Source organism: Phyllobates terribilis, unplaced genomic scaffold (genome assembly GCF_046119375.1).
Source record: "Phyllobates terribilis strain yellow unplaced genomic scaffold, ASM4611937v1 Scaffold_4__5_contigs__length_816908805, whole genome shotgun sequence".
Classification (NCBI taxonomy): domain Eukaryota; kingdom Metazoa; phylum Chordata; class Amphibia; order Anura; family Dendrobatidae; genus Phyllobates; species Phyllobates terribilis.
Genome location: NW_027362764.1, coordinates 677,608,522 through 677,626,821, shown reverse-complemented (window position 1 = coordinate 677,626,821; position 18,300 = coordinate 677,608,522). Strand labels below are relative to the sequence as shown.

The following is an 18,300-nucleotide window of genomic DNA, read 5'->3' as shown; positions in this document are numbered from 1 at the left end:
TTTTTTGTTGTTCTGGGAGACATCCGTCTTTTGGGTCATTTTCCAAATTGGTTTCGGCTGTGCCTGAGGAGGAGAGTTTTTCCGGTGATTTGGAGAGAGTTTGGACAGATGTGCGTGGTAATCTTCAGGAGGCTAACAAAAAATCTAAGAGGTACTTTGATAGGAAACGGCAAGAGGTTTTGTTTGCGGTTGGTGACATGGTTTGGTTGTCCTCTAAGATCTGCGATTGAGGATTCCTTCTAAAAAATTGGGTCCCAAGTTCGTAGGGCCCTTTAAGGTACTTCAGATAGTTAACCAATCTGCTGTTAGGCTGGAGGTTCCTACGTCCTGGAGGATTAATCCGGTGTTTCATGTTTCTCTGTTGAAAAAAGCTGATGTGTCGGATGGTGACGCCTCTGCCACTGTTCCTCCAGTGGTGGAGGACGGGGAATATGAAATTTCCCGCATCCTAAATTCTAGACGGTATAGAGGGAGTTTGCAGTATCTCGTCGCTTGGAAGGGTTTCGGACCTGAGGATAACTCATGGGTGAGAGCGGATTATGTTTCTGCCCCCAGACTTGTCCGAGCGTTTCACAGGAGGTTTCCTGGTAAGCCTGGGCCTAGGGGATCCGGAGAATTCTCTTAGAAGCGGGGGTACTGTTACAACTCTCCTGTTAGTTTTTTTTTAGTTTGCTGGTCACATGACAATTTTGCCTATTTAATCCGGCTCCGCCCTCCTGGCTTTGCTGGACTTCATTTGTATTTACTACTGTTGAGCTAGCTTGTTGCTCTGTTGCCGTTCTCTGTTAGTTTTGCTAGGTCTTCTGACCCCTATGCCTTTTTGTTGTGTGTTTGTCTTTGACTGCTACTATTTCTGCTAGGAGGTGTCCAACTTTTCCCAGTCCCTAGATCTTGTAGGGATCCCTCCCTCACATCTATAGGTCTGCGTTCAGACTAGCCGAGGACATTAGCGGGTCTGATCGCAGGATCAGGTTCCCCGTTACATCGTAGGGATCTAGTTTAGTTCTATTGTAGGGATAGATCTCCTTTCTTTCCATACTCTCTGTAGCAGATCATAACAAAGCGATCCTGAGAAAGGCTGGCCGGGCGATGGATCAAGCAGCGTCTACTGGCCATACCACCTTGGATACGCCCGATCTCGTCTGATATCGAAAGCAAAGCAGGGCTGGGCTCGGACAGTACTTGGATGGGAAACCTCCTGGGAACACCAGGTGCTTTAGACAATTTTGATGACATTTTGCCCTACTGCCCAGCTCGACTAGCATGGAACGGCGCCTTGCCGGACACCGACCTTAAGTAACTTAGATGATGGAAGCCCCAAGGCCTCTGAGCCAGTTGGCAGCTAAGTACGCTACCCCGCCGCCTTCACGCAGGCCTGACACCGAGCTCCTTGCCACGGCTAGGAGTGCTTATTGACTCCGCAGCTCGCCGTGTGGAAATGATGGTGTTAAAAGCACCCGGGGCCGTGAAGGGGCCAGGCTTTCAGCAGGTGCCCAGGGAAGGTTTTGGATGCCGGCCGCCTAGCGAGGGCCAGCAGAAGTAACATGTTTCTCTGCAAAGAAGCTTGTGTAACCAAGCCAGACGGCTGACAAAGAGCTAACCTCAGTGCAAGGAAGGCAAGGAAGGAATTGGGGAGGGGGGGGGGTGATTCCTGCTAGGGCCCTGAAATCATAAAACAGGCAGGAGAGTCTGACGCATGGTGACGGAGAGGTTGTAGGGGCAGATAGGGGGTGTTGTCAGGTGCGAGCACGTGTGCATGCTGGCTTGTGTGTGAGAGTGCGCTTCCTAGGTGTGGCGCGCTGCAGACAGTCAAAGGGATTGTTCCCTTTCATTAAAAGTTAATCCCCGGCTGCAGGCTATTAGAAAGCAACTAACCGCGCTCTACTCACCCTACCCGGGTCTACCGGTGAGTCTCGCCTCTGCTCCCGGCCTGTGGCATTTTCCGCGAAGCTGACGTTCCGTCGACAGCGCTGCAGCCGATCAGTGAGCTCAGTGGCTCTGAGTGGGGCCTTCTGTCTACAAGACCTTTTAAGGAAGCCAGTAAAAAAATTGAAGAGAAGGGAAAGCACAAAAGGACCTGGTCTTGCTGAGCACTGGAAAGGGCAGCCGGCAGCCAGCCTTCAAAGTAGAAAAGCAGCAAGTGAGAGGCTTGTCTCTGCCCATGGCCACACCACTCTGAACACACCCAATCTTGTCTGATCTTGAAAGCTATGCAGGGTTGGGACTGGTAAGTATGTGGATGGGAGACCACCTGGGAATACCAGGTGCTGTAGGCTTTTGCTTTTTCCTTCCTTCCACCAGCAGGGGGCACTCTCTTCTATGCCTTTTTTCCATTCCCTTTCACAAGTGCACACATTCATTCTCTTTTCTTTTTTTCATTTGCTTTCTCTCTTGTGCTATTTCATCTCTGCAAAATACCAGCATCCTTCTGATCACCGTGGGCCTCCAGCATTGTTGCCTCTTTACTTTTAATACTAGGCTCCTTTTCACCAGGACCAGCGACTCCCGCGTGGCTGGAGGCAACCACCGGTAACCCCAAGCAGAAGACCTTTGCAGGCAACACGACCCTCCCCCCTGAAGAGCAGCTCAAAGTCACTGGCAACCATCTCACCCTCTTCCTTCATTCACCCCTGGACGTCTCGCTCCGCCCCCAAGTTACGGGTCCAGATTGCTCTTTCTGTCACATTACCGTGATGAAGTGTTTAGCCTGCAGGAGAACCTGCGCCAAGCCATTTTTGAAGACACCTGATGCGGCGGGTGAATCACTGCTAAACAAACCACACCTGTAGGGACGGCACAGACTTTGCATGGACCCTTCGGAGCCCGCCCCGTCACGGCCAGATTGCTCGCCACCAAGCGATCCTGAGAAAGGCTGGCCGGGCGATGGATCGAGCAGCTTCTACTGGCCATACCATCTTGGATACGCCCGATCTCATCTGATCTCAGAAGCAAAGCAGGGCTGGGCTCAGACAGCACTTGGATGGGAGACCTCCTGGGAACTCCGGGTGCTGTAGACCATTTTGATGACATTTTTACCTACTGCCCAGCTCGGCTAGTATGGAACGGCGCCTTGCCGGACACCGACCTTAAGTAACTTAGATGATGGAAGCCCCAAGGCCTCTGAGCCAGTTGGCAGTTAAGTACGCTACCCCGCCGCCTTCACGCAGGCCTGACACCGAGCTCCTTGCCACGGCTAGGAGTGCTTATTGACTCCGCAGCTCGCCGTGTGGAAATGATGGCGTTAAAAGCACTCGGGGCCGTGAAGGGGCCAGGCTTTCAGCAGGTGCCCAGGGAAGGATTTGGATGCCGGGCGCCTAGCGAGGGCCAGCAGAAGTAACATGTTTCTCTGCAAAGAATCTTGTGTAACCAAGCCAGACGGCTGACAAAGAGCTAACCTCAGTGCAAGGAAGGCAAGGAAGGTGCGGAAGGAATTGGGGAGGGGGGGTGATTCCTGCTAGGGCCCTGAAATCATAAAAAAGGCAGGAGAGTCTGACGCATGGTGACGGAGCGGTTGTAGGGGCAGATAGGGGGTGTTGTCACGTGCGAGCACGTGTGCATGCTGGCTTGTGTGTGAGAGTGCGCTTCCTAGGTGTGGCGCGCTGCAGACAGTCAAAGGGATTGTTCCCTTTCATTAAAAGTTAATCCCCGGCTGCAGGCTATTAGAAAGCAACTAACCGCGCTCTACTCACCCTACCCGGGTCTACCGGTGAGTCTCGCCTCTGCTCCCGGCCTGTGGCATTGGCCGCGAAGCTGACATTCCGTCGACAGCGCTGCAGCCGATCAGTGAGCTCAGCGGCTCTGAGTGAGGCCTTCTGTCTACAAGACCTTTAAAGGAAGCCAGCAAAAAAATTGAAGAGAAGGGAAAGCACAAAAGGACCTGGTCTTGCTGAGCACTGGAAAGGGCAGCCGGCAGCCAGACTTCAAAGTAGAAAAGCAGAAAGTGAGAGGCTTGTCTCTGCCTACGGCCACACCACCCTGAACACGCCCAATCTCATCTGATCTCGGAAGCTAAGCAGGGTCAGGCCTGGTTAGTACTTGGATGGGAGACTGTAAAATAATACTCTTCCTGTATTATTTTTTTCTACTGAGGGCTTCTCAAAGTATCAATATCACGATATTCTTATAAAAATCTATTTATTCTTGGATTGTCCATTAAAAAGAATCAGATTGCAGCAGGTACATACAATAATTAGTTATAAAGTAATTGTCCATTTGTCCATAATTAGCTTAATTGTTGAGATTCACCCATCTTTCCTTGGATCCTGGCTGGTAAATCATGTCTTTGTCCAGCATGTGTCCAGGCCTACATGTCATCTGCTTCTCAGCATGAAGATTCTGTGTCTTGTGGGGTGGGCAGAGCAAGAGAGCCCCCCCTTTCTGTACCATGGGCTTTTATAGCCAGTCGTATGGACACCTGTTCTACATATGGTAGTGAACCAAAAATACACACACAAATAGCGCATGTCAACTAGACACGATGGCTGAGGCATAGAACTCAGAAAAATGATTATCGATTAACATTCCAAATGAATTTCCATAATTAACCATTTAACATTTCCCCCTTTTTTGAGAATAAAAGGACTTTAACTGAAAAATCTCAAAAGAAGATACATTCATCAATCATTTTTTCTTTCCTTCTTCCTTGGCAATATCATTAAATTTCCATAATAATAATAATAGTAATAATAGTATCAATATCGGTTTATTGTTATATAATGATGTGAATTCATGTTATGGTAAGCCGTGACTAATATTCATTTAATATGTATAATTATACTTCCCTATATCTAAATTGAAGCAATCGCGGGTTCAATCGTCATCATCTGATGTCATCGGGTCGTCATCTTCTTGGTTCTCTTATAACACAGTCTTTAGATGAAAACTCCTTTGAAATAAATTACAGCATGTAGATATTGTACAGTCCATAATTGTGTTCATTATTGTTCAGTCCATAAACTGTACTCTTTATTAGAAAGATCATGTGTGTCAGTTGATAAGAAAACAAAGTCCATGGATGAAATGTAGCTTTAATATCTGTGCAGTGTCACCTGGACTTACGTTGGATCGTCTTTGGAATCTTTCGTGTGTCCGCACTGGTCTCGTGTCACTTTTGGAACAGATGTGACGTCTTTGGTCAGTAAAGCAAGGGTTAACTTGACACTTTCCTGCTTTATATAGCACCATAACCAGTACTCAGTCCTTTATATACAGGACACATATGCCAGGTATTACCTGTTCACCAGCTTTCATTGAAGCGTTGCAGGTGATAAGAAACCAGTGGAACGTGATGAAACTTGAACACAACACAGTACATATAGGATCATCGTCCTCTGCCATCCTGGTGATCAGTGGTGTGAATTGTATTGTATGTAATGGACACAGTCTATTATAACACTCAGCATTCACACCTGTTACCTTCTGAGACGTCCGGATATCAGTTGCTTCTTCTTGTAACTTTTGAGAATCTCTTTGATTTATAAAAATTAAATGTCTTTATTAAGATAGAATTCATAATTGCGATGTCTTGATTGAAGTCTTCATTCCCTAATCTGATACCAAATCTGGCAGTTTTTCCTAACCTATAATATCACAGCGTACCATAGCAATCAGTAATATCCATCTAATTATTATCAAAATATTAAAATAAATTATGTTTGGAATAATAAACAATAATATATAATAATTCATTATCAATCAAGTTCTCCATATGATAGAACATTTTTATGTCATAGGTGTAATTACCTTTTCCAACCCATAGGTGTCAGTGTATTTTGAAAAAACAAGTTTTTATATCTTTATTAAACCAATAATATCAAAGAATGTATACTCCTGAACCAAAATGAATAAATATATGAATGTATGAATGAATGAATGAATGAATAAATGAATGAATGAATTGTTGTGTTTACTCAGAAAATGTAAACATTTTTTTCCTTAGCAATATATATTTAATGAAGCAATACTCTTGTATTAGACATTACTTTATTAAATATTAATGTGTTTTCTCAATTGAGATATTGAACTCAAATAAAATCAAATGAGAATTAAAAAATGAAAAAATAGAAAAATAAGAAGTATAAAGTAAGAATAAAATTTTAAAAATGAAAAATAAAATTAAGAGTAAAAATAAGAATAAAAATAAAAATAAGGCCTTTAAATTTTAATGACAAATGCAGAGTAATTATATTCTCCATAAAAAATACCCTTATATCTCCATTATCTGGATGATTTCATATTTCTCATAACCTTGTACCACCAAAAAATATTAAATTATGCAACTTTGCATGTAATACCCTTCTTAATTATACCATAGTACCTTATTATTATGTCTTCTTTATTAAAATGTGTGGAAAATAAGTATTGATCAAAAGTGATTATGTAATCAGGATCAAAAACACATTTTCCCCCTTAATACCAAAAATATTATTTTATAAAATTTATGTATATATCAGAACCCAACTAAAAATAATTATTCTTCTAGAAATATTGTGCATAAATTTCATAAATTTCATATCGATTCACAGATCTGTTCAACTCAAACATTCCACATATGAAGTTTTAGATATATATATATATATATTTAACCCAAAATTGTTGTATCCCAATTTATTAATGCGCATTGCCATATCAATTGAATATCTTTATATTTCTTTGAATATTCCCCAAGTACATATTATATAATATGAAAGTAAGTCACTGGAATTTCAGACACTTGAAAAAACTCTTGTCTAAGATTCTTTTTTCACTGGCTGCCCGGTCTTAAGTTACATCAGTTGAAAATAGAATGAATGGGATCCTATACTATTAGCTCAAAGTTCAAAGGCCGCAGCTGTCATACGTCATGCTGTAAAGCTACTTTAATTTGCACGAACACTTCATGCACAGAAAATATTAGCAACACAAAAGAATTAATAAGTATTACATATATATTATAGTTCAACTAGATATATTGTTATTATTTTAAAATGTTATACACATAAAATCATGCAATTTTTTCACTTCCTGTGTGAATAAAGAAATAAATCCATTTTAGAGTTCTTTGATCAAATCCTGCTTTGGAATGAAAACTCTAAGGAAATATAAGAAAATAAAATTAAATATCAAATTCATACAGAAACAGATTTATTTAAATATCTTATACATATATTGGTTGGTTCTAATGTAATTCAAAATATTTCTACTTAAATTTATATATATGAAGTTCTAATTTATTAATTAATATATATATACATTTTATAAACGTATATATAAATACAATTATACGCAATCTCTACTTAGACAAGTGTATATATATATATATATATATATGTGTACTATTAGAAACTATGTAACTACAATTTTACTGTATAAGATTATAAATAAATATTGAGACATTGTATTACATTTTGATACAACATTATAATTACAGTTTTTCCTTAGCCACTCCCTAAACCAAATCTTCTGTCTCTCTGAAATATCTCCAGGAATGCCCTATTTAGGAAAGACATTTTTCTATCCTTCAAAACCTCAGAGAACTGCCTGTTCTTCTGTCGACATTCCATGACGTCACTGTGAGTTGGTCGTCTCACCTGTCTCTGTCCATCAGTTTCAGCCATTTTCCTTTTTAGAGAATCACAGTTCTGACTGAGAATTAACTCACTCAGTGGAGAGATGGATCTTTGCACTGATATGGCTTATAACATATATGAAATCTTCTGCGTATTTGATAGAGTTCACTATGGGGATGACTCAGTCTAGGAGAGTTTGATATTGGCTTTTGGTAAGATTTTACCTTTCCTGGTTTTATAAATTTAGCTTGATTTATTTTCTTCTCACGATTCTCATGTTTTCTAACAAAATCCAGCATCTGCGCACATTCAAATAATGAATTTTTTTGTGATGCCATAACTTGGGAAACTGAATTTAGGAATTTGAATTTTTGTACAAAAGTTGTTATCATATGTTGTACTTTTCCATTTTTAATGAGAGCTTTGTACAACCGTTCAAATATGGACACGCATGTATATGTACATTCCTTCCTACCAATCCTTAGTTTCTGCAGATCTTCTATTTGGGAAAATCCTTTGTGACACAATAAATCAAATATCTTAATCTGTCCGAATCATTTTCCCATCCATTAGGAGAGTCATTTTCACAGGGCATTAAATGTAAACGTCTGGACAATGTCACAGGAATCCATATTTTAAATAATTGATTCCTCTCCTCATTGGATAAATCAAACTTATCAGAGAAGCTCTCAAATGTCTCTGAATTTCTACAGGCATGGATTTTGACATCCTATTTTGGCATGATTTTGTATAATTTCAGCAAATTTTTCCTCATTTTAATTTGGAGTTGAGCTTGGGTAATTCCAGGATTCTCTGATATTTTTTAGTGGCTCTTGTACGTCCGTTCCTCCTACGTCACTCACGTCTCCTCCCACATCACCTAGTATGTCGGTTTCTCGTATGTCAGTCATGTCTCCTCCCATGTCAGGTTTCTGTATGTCCGTCTCTTGGTCAGACCCAAGGTCACCTTCAGTTACAGATACGTGTCTTACTTCTTGTTCATTTTCCACATTACAGTCTGAATCAGTATCACCGTCTGACACTTCTACACTATTTTCCTGCTTAGAAATCTCTAACACAAGACTATGAAAAAAATCTACCAAATGTAGAATATTTCTCAATTTCTGTTTGTCTCTATTTACCAATTTAGAAGTTAACTGTAAATTCTGCAATTCACATTCTTTGTATAAACTGAGCAACAAAACTTCTATGTCATCTCCTACATTAACTTTGAAATTAATATTACTTTGTTTAGCAAAAGAAGAAATTATATCCATATTTTGCTTATCTTAAGATTCCTTGGCTTCTCTTTATCAGCACGTCCTGTCTTCAGTTCGTCTGATTCTTTTCCTGTGTGATTCTGTTCCTTGTTAGTACCTCTGCTTCCTGTCTTTCCTCAGTCTGTAGGTCCTTTCTGCTTCTCGTGACAAACTAGTGAATTTACTGACACGTGAACAACAGCTGTTCAGCTCGTCAGGACTCCCCCCTTGTTCACGGAAGAAATTCACTTACTTAATTTAAAAAACAAAAAAACAGGACTGGCTGGCTCACCATTGTAAAATAATACTCTTCCTGTATTATTTTTTTCTACTGAGGACTTCTCAAAGTATCAATATCACGATATTCTTATAAAAAAATGTATCTCTTTATTCTTGGATTGTCCATTAAAAAGAATCCGATTGCAGCAGGTATATACAATAATTAGTTATAAAGTAATTGTCCATTTGTCCATAATTAGCTTAATTGTTGAGATTCACCCATCTTTCCTTGGATCCTGGCTGGTAAATCATGTCTTTGTCCAGCATGTGTCCAGGCCTACATGTCATCTGCTTCTCAGCATGAAGATTCTGTGTCTTGTGGGGTGGGCAGAGCAAGAGAGCCCCCCGTTTCTGTACCATGGGCTTTTATAGCCAGTCGTATGGACACCTGTTCTACATATGGTAGTGAACCAAAAATACACAAACAAATAGCGCATGCCAACTAGACACGATGGCTGAGGCATAGAACTCAGAAAAATGATTATCGATTAACATTCCAAATGAATTTCCATAATTAACCATTTAACAGAGACCGCCTGGGAATGCCAGGTGCTGTAGGCTTTTGCTTTTTCCTTCCTTCCACCAGCAGGGGGCACTCTCTTCTATGCCTTTTTTCCATTCCCTTTCACAAGTGCACACATTCATTCTCTTTTCTTTTTTTCATTTGCTTTCTCTCTTGCGCTATTTCATCTCTGCAAAATACCAGCATCCTTCTGATCACCGTGGGCCTCCAGCATTGTTGCTTATTTACTTTTAATACTAGGCTCCTTTTCACCAGGACCAGCGTCTCCCGGGTGGCTGGAGGCAACCACCGGTAACCCCAAGCAGAAGACCTTTGCAGGCAACACGACCCTCCCCCCTGAAGAGCAGCTCAAAGTCACTGGCAACCATCTCACCCTCTTCCCTCTTTCACCCCTGGACGTCTTGCTCCGCCCCCAAGTTACGGGTCCAGCTTGCTCTTTCTGTCACATTACAGCGATGAAGGGTTTAGCCTGCAGGAGACCCTGCGCCGAGCCATTTTTGAAGACACCTGATGCGGCGGGTGAATCACTGATAAACAAACCACACCTGTAGGGACGGCACAGCCTTTGCATGGACCCTTCGGAGCCCGCCCCGTCACGGCCAGATTGCTCGCCACCAAGCGATCCTGAGAAAGGCTGGCCGGGTGATGGATCAAGCAGCGTCTACTGGCCATACCACCTTGGATACGCATGATCTCGTCTGATCTCGGAAGCAAAGCATGGCTGGGCTCGGACAGTTCTTGGATGGGATACATCCTGGGAACACCGGGTGCTGTAGACCGTTTTGATGACGTTTTGCCCTACTGCCCAGCTCGGCTAGCATGGAACGGCGCCTTACCGGACACCGACCTTAAGTAACTTAGATGATGGAAGCCCCAAGGCCTCTGAGCCAGTTGGCAGCTAAGTACGCTACCCCGCCGCCTTCACGCAGGCCTGACACCGAGCTCCTTTCCACGGCTAGGAGTGCTTATTGACTCCGCCGCTCGCCGTGTGGAAATGATGGCGTTAAAAGTAGAGATGAGCGGTGTTCGACTAGAACTGTTCGCCAATCTCAAATTCGAGCTGTTTTGGGCGGTGTTCGAGTTGTTCGACGAACCCGAACGATTTGCAAAAAATTCGGCTGTTCGAGGTTATGTTCGATAACTGTTCGTGCACCAAAAGCGTGTCCTGCATGTCTGGCGCTATTTAGAGCACCAATCATGCAGGGATTGTCTGCCACTCACTGTAATGCCACAGCCATGGTGGTTGTGGCATTACAGTGATTGCCCAAATCGATGGGAACAGTGCCAACAGTGAAACATGAAAAGCCGGCAATTCAGCAGCGGCATACACCTGTACCCGACAATTTAGAACCGAAAGAATAGAGCTTCACACATAGATTAGATAGATAGAAACATGTCAGCCACATATATACGAAGTACAGTGAAAGTGCTGCTTACTGTACTTGTCATTTAGCGTAAAGGATTTATCAAAAAAAATAATAGTGTTTTCATGCACCGTCTCTTTAAAAAAGCCGGCTGGCAATTCAGCAGCGGTACCCGACAATTTATAACAGACAGAATAGAGCTTCACACATAGATTAGATAGATAGAAACATGTCAGTCACATATATATGAAGTACAGTGATAGTGTTGGTTACTGTACTTGTCATTTAGTATTAAAATAAAGGATTTATTATTAAAAAAATTGGCGTGGGGTTCCCCTTAATTTTAGGCTCTAGCGGAGGTTAAGCAGACGGCTGGGGCAGATGTTTGAAGCCTGGGAAGGGGGTAATACCCACGGAGCTTCCCAGGCTACTAATATCAGCCCCCAGCTGAATACATAGCCTTTACTAGCTATTAAAATGGGGGACCCCCCAAAAAAATGACGTGGGGTCCCCCCTAATTTAATAGCTAGCAAAGGCTAGGCAGACAGCTGGGGGCTGATATTAATAGCCCAGAAAGGGAGCCATGAATATTGGCCCCCTCCCAGGCTAGAAACACCAGCCGTCAGCCGCCCCAGAAATGGCGCATTCATAGGATGCGCCAATTCTGGCACTTAGCCTCGCTCTTCCACGCTGCCCTGGTGCGGTGGCAGGGGGTAATAGGGTTGGGGTTGATGTCAGCTTATAATGCCAGCTGACATCAAGCCCAGGTTAATATAAGAAATATTGTATCTAGACTAATGTCACTTTGAAAAATGAAGGTTTTTTGCGCATAATTTGGCCAATTTATGTGTGCCCATCAACCACGACAAGGTCACCTTCGTATGATGGGAAACTACGCTATGCTACCACTGGATATGCCACTCTTGGGCTGTAAGCCTGTATGGACAATATGTCTCTGCTTGGGCTTTTAACCTACAATGTATGGGCTGGTAGAGCTAGTTAAAACCACCTGTGACTGAATGGGAGGGACACATGGTCAGAAAAAAGGCTGTCAAACTTCTAATAGTGTAAACACGTACCTGCTGCAATGCTCCAGGAGCGGGATCCCAAAAATGATTAATAGAAAAAAGAGAGGGGTCGCTCACTGGTCTATTCGGGTGCTCTGAAGAAAAGAGTAGTCTCAATAGCAAAAAGAACTTCGGCACTCCATACATGAAAATATAAGAAATATTGTATCTAGACTAATGTCACTTTGAAAAATGAAGGTTTTTTGCGCATAATTTGGCCAATTTATGTGTGCCCATCAACCACGACAAGGTCACCTTCGTATGATGGGAAACTACGCTATGCTACCACTGGATATGCCACTCTTGGGCTGTAAGCCTGTATGGACAATATGTCTCTGCTTGGGCTTTTAACCTACAATGTATGGGCTGGTAGAGCTAGTTAAAACCACCTGTGACTGAATGGGAGGGACACATGGTCAGAAAAAAGGCTGTCAAACTTCTAATAGTGTAAACACGTACCTGCTGCAATGCTCCAGGAGCGGGATCCCAAAAATGATTAATAGAAAAAAGAGAGGGGTCGCTCACTGGTCTATTCGGGTGCTCTGAAGAAAAGAGTAATCTCAATAGCAAAAAGAACTTCGGCACTCCATACATGAAAATATAAGAAATATTGTATCTAGACTAATGTCACTTTGAAAAATGAAGGTTTTTTGCGCATAATTTGGCCAATTTATGTGTGCCCATCAACCACGACAAGGTCACCTTCGTATGATGGGAAACTACGCTATGCTACCACTGGATATGCCACTCTTGGGCTGTAAGCCTGTATGGACAATATGTCTCTGCTTGGGCTTTTAACCTACAATGTATGGGCTGGTAGAGCTAGTTAAAACCACCTGTGACTGAATGGGAGGGACACATGGTCAGAAAAAAGGCTGTCAAACTTCTAATAGTGTAAACACGTACCTGCTGCAATGCTCCAGGAGCGGGATCCCAAAAATGATTAATAGAAAAAAGAGAGGGGTCGCTCACTGGTCTATTCGGGTGCTCTGAAGAAAAGAGTAATCTCAATAGCAAAAAGAACTTCGGCACTCCATACATGAAAATATAAGAAATATTGTATCTAGACTAATGTCACTTTGAAAAATGAAGGTTTTTTGCGCATAATTTGGCCAATTTATGTGTGCCCATCAACCACGACAAGGTCACCTTCGTATGATGGGAAACTACGCTATGCTACCACTGGATATGCCACTCTTGGGCTGTAAGCCTGTATGGACAATATGTCTCTGCTTGGGCTTTTAACCTACAATGTATGGGCTGGTAGAGCTAGTTAAAACCACCTGTGACTGAATGGGAGGGACACATGGTCAGAAAAAAGGCTGTCAAACTTCTAATAGTGTAAACACGTACCTGCTGCAATGCTCCAGGAGCGGGATCCCAAAAATGATTAATAGAAAAAAGAGAGGGGTCGCTCACTGGTCTATTCGGGTGCTCTGAAGAAAAGAGTAATCTCAATAGCAAAAAGAACTTCGGCACTCCATACATGAAAATATAAGAAATATTGTATCTAGACTAATGTCACTTTGAAAAATGAAGGTTTTTTGCGCATAATTTGGCCAATTTATGTGTGCCCATCAACCACGACAAGGTCACCTTCGTATGATGGGAAACTACGCTATGCTACCACTGGATATGCCACTCTTGGGCTGTAAGCCTGTATGGACAATATGTCTCTGCTTGGGCTTTTAACCTACAATGTATGGGCTGGTAGAGCTAGTTAAAACCACCTGTGACTGAATGGGAGGGACACATGGTCAGAAAAAAGGCTGTCAAACTTCTAATAGTGTAAACACGTACCTGCTGCAATGCTCCAGGAGCGGGATCCCAAAAATGATTAATAGAAAAAAGAGAGGGGTCGCTCACTGGTCTATTCGGGTGCTCTGAAGAAAAGAGTAATCTCAATAGCAAAAAGAACTTCGGCACTCCATACATGAAAATATAAGAAATATTGTATCTAGACTAATGTCACTTTGAAAAATGAAGGTTTTTTGCGCATAATTTGGCCAATTTATGTGTGCCCATCAACCACGACAAGGTCACCTTCGTATGATGGGAAACTACGCTATGCTACCACTGGATATGCCACTCTTGGGCTGTAAGCCTGTATGGACAATATGTCTCTGCTTGGGCTTTTAACCTACAATGTATGGGCTGGTAGAGCTAGTTAAAACCACCTGTGACTGAATGGGAGGGACACATGGTCAGAAAAAAGGCTGTCAAACTTCTAATAGTGTAAACACGTACCTGCTGCAATGCTCCAGGAGCGGGATCCCAAAAATGATTAATAGAAAAAAGAGAGGGGTCGCTCACTGGTCTATTCGGGTGCTCTGAAGAAAAGAGTAATCTCAATAGCAAAAAGAACTTCGGCACTCCATACATGAAAATATAAGAAATATTGTATCTAGACTAATGTCACTTTGAAAAATGAAGGTTTTTTGCGCATAATTTGGCCAATTTATGTGTGCCCATCAACCACGACAAGGTCACCTTCGTATGATGGGAAACTACGCTATGCTACCACTGGATATGTCACTCTTGGGCTGTAAGCCTGTATGGACAATATGTCTCTGCTTGGGCTTTTAACCTACAATGTATGGGCTGGTAGAGCTAGTTAAAACCACCTGTGACTGAATGGGAGGGACACATGGTCAGAAAAAAGGCTGTCAAACTTCTAATAGTGTAAACACGTACCTGCTGCAATGCTCCAGGAGCGGGATCCCAAAAATGATTAATAGAAAAAAGAGAGGGGTCGCTCACTGGTCTATTCGGGTGCTCTGAAGAAAAGAGTAATCTCAATAGCAAAAAGAACTTCGGCACTCCATACATGAAAATATAAGAAATATTGTATCTAGACTAATGTCACTTTGAAAAATGAAGGTTTTTTGCGCATAATTTGGCCAATTTATGTGTGCCCATCAACCACGACAAGGTCACCTTCGTATGATGGGAAACTACGCTATGCTACCACTGGATATGCCACTCTTGGGCTGTAAGCCTGTATGGACAATATGTCTCTGCTTGGGCTTTTAACCTACAATGTATGGGCTGGTAGAGCTAGTTAAAACCACCTGTGACTGAATGGGAGGGACACATGGTCAGAAAAAAGGCTGTCAAACTTCTAATAGTGTAAACACGTACCTGCTGCAATGCTCCAGGAGCGGGATCCCAAAAATGATTAATAGAAAAAAGAGAGGGGTCGCTCACTGGTCTATTCGGGTGCTCTGAAGAAAAGAGTAATCTCAATAGCAAAAAGAACTTCGGCACTCCATACATGAAAATATAAGAAATATTGTATCTAGACTAATGTCACTTTGAAAAATGAAGGTTTTTTGCGCATAATTTGGCCAATTTATGTGTGCCCATCAACCACGACAAGGTCACCTTCGTATGATGGGAAACTACGCTATGCTACCACTGGATATGCCACTCTTGGGCTGTAAGCCTGTATGGACAATATGTCTCTGCTTGGGCTTTTAACCTACAATGTATGGGCTGGTAGAGCTAGTTAAAACCACCTGTGACTGAATGGGAGGGACACATGGTCAGAAAAAAGGCTGTCAAACTTCTAATAGTGTAAACACGTACCTGCTGCAATGCTCCAGGAGCGGGATCCCAAAAATGATTAATAGAAAAAAGAGAGGGGTCGCTCACTGGTCTATTCGGGTGCTCTGAAGAAAAGAGTAATCTCAATAGCAAAAAGAACTTCGGCACTCCATACATGAAAATATAAGAAATATTGTATCTAGACTAATGTCACTTTGAAAAATGAAGGTTTTTTGCGCATAATTTGGCCAATTTATGTGTGCCCATCAACCACGACAAGGTCACCTTCGTATGATGGGAAACTACGCTATGCTACCACTGGATATGCCACTCTTGGGCTGTAAGCCTGTATGGACAATATGTCTCTGCTTGGGCTTTTAACCTACAATGTATGGGCTGGTAGAGCTAGTTAAAACCACCTGTGACTGAATGGGAGGGACACATGGTCAGAAAAAAGGCTGTCAAACTTCTAATAGTGTAAACACGTACCTGCTGCAATGCTCCAGGAGCGGGATCCCAAAAATGATTAATAGAAAAAAGAGAGGGGTCGCTCACTGGTCTATTCGGGTGCTCTGAAGAAAAGAGTAATCTCAATAGCAAAAAGAACTTCGGCACTCCATACATGAAAATATAAGAAATATTGTATCTAGACTAATGTCACTTTGAAAAATGAAGGTTTTTTGCGCATAATTTGGCCAATTTATGTGTGCCCATCAACCACGACAAGGTCACCTTCGTATGATGGGAAACTACGCTATGCTACCACTGGATATGCCACTCTTGGGCTGTAAGCCTGTATGGACAATATGTCTCTGCTTGGGCTTTTAACCTACAATGTATGGGCTGGTAGAGCTAGTTAAAACCACCTGTGACTGAATGGGAGGGACACATGGTCAGAAAAAAGGCTGTCAAACTTCTAATAGTGTAAACACGTACCTGCTGCAATGCTCCAGGAGCGGGATCCCAAAAATGATTAATAGAAAAAAGAGAGGGGTCGCTCACTGGTCTATTCGGGTGCTCTGAAGAAAAGAGTAATCTCAATAGCAAAAAGAACTTCGGCACTCCATACATGAAAATATAAGAAATATTGTATCTAGACTAATGTCACTTTGAAAAATGAAGGTTTTTTGCGCATAATTTGGCCAATTTATGTGTGCCCATCAACCACGACAAGGTCACCTTCGTATGATGGGAAACTACGCTATGCTACCACTGGATATGCCACTCTTGGGCTGTAAGCCTGTATGGACAATATGTCTCTGCTTGGGCTTTTAACCTACAATGTATGGGCTGGTAGAGCTAGTTAAAACCACCTGTGACTGAATGGGAGGGACACATGGTCAGAAAAAAGGCTGTCAAACTTCTAATAGTGTAAACACGTACCTGCTGCAATGCTCCAGGAGCGGGATCCCAAAAATGATTAATAGAAAAAAGAGAGGGGTCGCTCACTGGTCTATTCGGGTGCTCTGAAGAAAAGAGTAATCTCAATAGCAAAAAGAACTTCGGCACTCCATACATGAAAATATAAGAAATATTGTATCTAGACTAATGTCACTTTGAAAAATGAAGGTTTTTTGCGCATAATTTGGCCAATTTATGTGTGCCCATCAACCACGACAAGGTCACCTTCGTATGATGGGAAACTACGCTATGCTACCACTGGATATGCCACTCTTGGGCTGTAAGCCTGTATGGACAATATGTCTCTGCTTGGGCTTTTAACCTACAATGTATGGGCTGGTAGAGCTAGTTAAAACCACCTGTGACTGAATGGGAGGGACACATGGTCAGAAAAAAGGCTGTCAAACTTCTAATAGTGTAAACACGTACCTGCTGCAATGCTCCAGGAGCGGGATCCCAAAAATGATTAATAGAAAAAAGAGAGGGGTCGCTCACTGGTCTATTCGGGTGCTCTGAAGAAAAGAGTAATCTCAATAGCAAAAAGAACTTCGGCACTCCATACATGAAAATATAAGAAATATTGTATCTAGACTAATGTCACTTTGAAAAATGAAGGTTTTTTGCGCATAATTTGGCCAATTTATGTGTGCCCATCAACCACGACAAGGTCACCTTCGTATGATGGGAAACTACGCTATGCTACCACTGGATATGCCACTCTTGGGCTGTAAGCCTGTATGGACAATATGTCTCTGCTTGGGCTTTTAACCTACAATGTATGGGCTGGTAGAGCTAGTTAAAACCACCTGTGACTGAATGGGAGGGACACATGGTCAGAAAAAAGGCTGTCAAACTTCTAATAGTGTAAACACGTACCTGCTGCAATGCTCCAGGAGCGGGATCCCAAAAATGATTAATAGAAAAAAGAGAGGGGTCGCTCACTGGTCTATTCGGGTGCTCTGAAGAAAAGAGTAATCTCAATAGCAAAAAGAACTTCGGCACTCCATACATGAAAATATAAGAAATATTGTATCTAGACTAATGTCACTTTGAAAAATGAAGGTTTTTTGCGCATAATTTGGCCAATTTATGTGTGCCCATCAACCACGACAAGGTCACCTTCGTATGATGGGAAACTACGCTATGCTACCACTGGATATGCCACTCTTGGGCTGTAAGCCTGTATGGACAATATGTCTCTGCTTGGGCTTTTAACCTACAATGTATGGGCTGGTAGAGCTAGTTAAAACCACCTGTGACTGAATGGGAGGGACACATGGTCAGAAAAAAGGCTGTCAAACTTCTAATAGTGTA

The 18,300-nt window shown here is 42.3% G+C and overlaps 4 pseudogenes; all 4 read left to right on the top strand.

The window, feature by feature from the left end:
- The first annotated feature begins 1,103 nt into the window (after positions 1-1,103).
- On the top strand, positions 1,104-1,223 carry LOC141269211 (5S ribosomal RNA; annotated as a pseudogene).
- A 934-nt stretch (positions 1,224-2,157) lies between these two features.
- LOC141269868 (5S ribosomal RNA) lies at positions 2,158-2,276 on the top strand (annotated as a pseudogene).
- Positions 2,277-2,897: 621 nt separating this feature from the next.
- Positions 2,898-3,017, top strand: LOC141269730 (5S ribosomal RNA; annotated as a pseudogene).
- Positions 3,018-10,267: 7,250 nt separating this feature from the next.
- Positions 10,268-10,387, top strand: LOC141270039 (5S ribosomal RNA; annotated as a pseudogene).
- Positions 10,388-18,300: the final 7,913 nt, after the last annotated feature.